The following is a 3271-nucleotide window of genomic DNA, read 5'->3' as shown; positions in this document are numbered from 1 at the left end:
TGAGGCAGCATTTCTGCTCCTGGTTGGCCCTGGTTTTCTGCCCTAACTGATCCCCCATCCAGGACAGATTCCGGCCTCTGACCCCCACTTAGCTCTGTTCTGTCTCCAGCTGAGACTGTGCGCAGGGACATCCTTCCCACTGACCTAATTGCGGTCCGCATGTCACATTCCGTGTGCTCCTCAACCGGACACTGTCTCCGCTCTCCCCACTCTGTGCTGGAGTAATGTTTTCGCCAATAGGTTGTCACTATATCCATTATCCCTTCTTTTATGACATAGCCCTTAAATTTTTTCCTCTCTAATGGTGATTGCGCTCTTTTAATAAAAATGCTCAGATTTCTTCTTTCTCAAACGAGACAAGAATAAAGAAACCCAGACAAGCTAAAAGCAAACGCCCTCGGTTCCGCAGTGTCCAGGAGGATCCTGTTTCCCACTGTGGTTCTAGAGACTCATTAAACGATGCTGCTATATTCTTCTCCTGAGTTTTCCCCTGAAGGAGAATCAAGACCCAGGAGCCTTGGAGGCCGAGGGCTGGATCCGTGCTCAGCAGAGCTTAGTGGGGAACAGGAAGGAGGCTCAGGCAGTGGGGTGCGGGGGGTCCCTCTTTTTCCCTCTGCTTCTTGTCGTGGTTAAAGACTCCTCAGTTATCTACAATGCCGCGCCGGTCCCTTTCCCACCTGCTGTCCACAGACTGGCCGGGGAAACCCTTCAGCACGGGCCGTGCCGGTCCTGGGCTGACACGGCCTTGACGCCGTCTCTCTTCTGGGAAGAGAAATTGCCTGCTCCCTCCCGTGGCCTGTGTGCATGCCCGGGGACTCGGGGGCCTCGAGGACCTCGTCTGCTCCGCTCCCCACACCCACTCCTCCCTCAGCCGAGCTGCCCCCCATGATCCACACTCTCTCCTGCTCGGGACCATCGCCTGACCTGTCCTCGACCTGAGCGGGCCTCCCCCTACCTGCTTTTGTTTTGAGGTTGGTTAGTAGTTTATCAAGAGCCTCCCCACCCACCTCACTCCGGGCTGTCACAATCCCAGGTCACCTTTTCCCCAGGAGGGTGGCCTCGGGCAGGGGTGGAGCGTGCTGCTTGATGAGGCCCATAAGGTGACTGTAATGCCCTCTCCAGCTGCGTGAATACTGTTGGCCAGTGCTCGACAATGTTTAATAAGTGACCATGTAAAAATGACTACGTCAGAAGGACAGAACAGATGGTCTCTCTGGGCACTCGAGGCCACTTCCTCGTCTGTGAGCAGGGTGATTTTTCTACGATCCTAATCTGATCACATTCTTCTCCTTCATGTCTTTAAAAAGCCCCCGATAGTGTGCGAAGGGGTGAAAACCACAGATGTCCGCAGTTAGTAAGGTGACTGTAATGCCCTCTCCAGCTGCGTGAATATGGCACCCGAGTCAGCTCCTTGTACGGCACTTTCATTGGCCACCTTCTCAGCCTCCTGCCTGCGATTCTGCAGGACCTGCCGCGCTGCAGAGAGGCCATTGAGCCACCGGCCAGCTGCATCTGTTGTCCCGGGTTCAGCGCCCGTCTTGCCCAGCACACTGGGGTCCCCCTAGGGGTCAGGGGAGCCATCCCGAATCTTAAAGACCTCTCCCGTCTCCAGTCTGACTTCTTGGCCTGAGTGTGCGCCTTCCCTCCCTCAGTGCCCACCAGATGCGCAGCCGCAGCTGCAAGGAGGCAGAGGGAGTGGGCGCTGTCCTGCACGAGACAACAGTGACAATGGCCGTGCGCCTCTTTTCAGTGACTCTGTCGCTCCACGCTAGCTGGGGGGCTGTGATGAGGTCCAGGGCGTGCCTCCCCCACAAAGAGGCTTTCCCTTATCCCGGGTGGCTCCGTCCCATCATCGTCCCATCATCCTTCAGCTTCCCTTCCGGCGAGATCCCCGTCATCACGTGATCGACTATGTGTTTGGATATTGTTTCCTGCCTCCCTTTCTAGAAAACTAGTCCCGCGTCAGACTTCCTGGGTCTCGTTCCCTCCTGGGTATGCACAGAGCTCAAACACTGTTGGCCAGTGCTCGACAATGTTTAATAAGTGGCCATGTAAGAATGACTACGTCAGAAGGACAGAACAGATGGTCTCTCTGGGCACTCGAGGCCACCTCCTCGTCTGTGAGCAGGGTGATTTTTCTACGATCCTAATCTGATCACATTCTTCTCCTTCATGTCTTTAAAAAGCCCCCGATAGTGTGCGAAGGGGTGAAAACCACAGACGTCCGCAGTTAGTAAACGGAAATGAGAGAGAGAGAGAGGCGCGTGGACACTTGGGGGCGGTGGGGACCGTGGCCGCCAGCAGCGCCCAGGCGCGTTCTCAAGGGCAGGGCGGCCCTGAATCTCTGCCGCCTCCCGCCTTGGGCAGTGCCCAGCCAGGGTGGCCAGGCTGTCTGACATCCGGATTCTGTCGTGTAGTCTCTGCTTTCATGATGCCGACACCTCTGCTTAGAGGCTGTGGGTGCTGGCAGGGTAGGGACGAAATCCCCTCTTCTGAGGGCCGAATTCAACCACGGCCACCAGAACCTCAGGATAAGCCTGAGCTCCGTCCCACCCTTGACCCCGCCTTTCACTCCGACCTCTTCTCCGTCCCCGTGTGTCCTCTGCCTGGACACCCCCGCCCCCTCGCCCGCACACTCTGCTCTCCTGGGCCATTCGGCTCCTCCAGTCCCGTGCTGCACTGGGAAGCCTTCGGCGACCTCTCCACGTCCTTCCTCCCAAGGCTTCCTTTCCTCATCTGCAAAGCGGGGGTGACTAGCCACCCGTCCTGGCTGTCGTGGGAATACATCGAGACAACTAAGAGGCGATGAATGTTAGCGTCTTGCACGCAGCAAGGACACAGTAAATGGAGGTCATCCCGCCGTCTGACAGGACGCCTGACGTGTGGTCGGCGGTGGCTGAGTGCTCGCGGACTGAGGCTGGGCGAGCAGTTTGGGCCGTGGGTCCCGAGTGACGGACACGGAGTGGCCTCCTCTGTCCCGACACCTCCGAGGAGCCTCCTCCAAGCTTTCCTGCTGTGCCACCTGCCGTCCCTCTGAGGCTGGTGCCTCCTGACCTCCCTGTCCTGCTGCAGCCACATCCAAGTCCCCCAGCACGCTCAGGACGTGCCCACTGCCTCCCGGCCCGTGGTCTTGCCACACGTTTGCGGGACTCAGGGCCATTGCTCAGCTAGCAGCTGCTGGCACATTAAGGTAGATGGGACTCGTGTCTTTGTTCTGGACGCTTTCCAGCTCTGCCAACACTTTCATGTTCGGGAAAGCGCATACACTACG

General features: G+C 57.7%; 1 protein-coding gene across 1 annotated transcript in view; it reads left to right on the top strand.

Moving 5' to 3' along the window:
• Nucleotides 1–3271, top strand: part of SEMA5A (semaphorin 5A) — a 411791-nt gene that overhangs the window by 270956 nt on the left and 137564 nt on the right.

This window comes from Pteropus alecto, unplaced genomic scaffold (assembly GCF_000325575.1).
Source record: "Pteropus alecto unplaced genomic scaffold, ASM32557v1 scaffold66, whole genome shotgun sequence".
In the NCBI taxonomy this organism is placed as follows: Eukaryota; Metazoa; Chordata; class Mammalia; order Chiroptera; family Pteropodidae; genus Pteropus; species Pteropus alecto.
The sequence above is the reverse complement of the archived record's forward strand: the minus strand, read 5'-3'. Positions and strand labels throughout refer to the sequence as shown.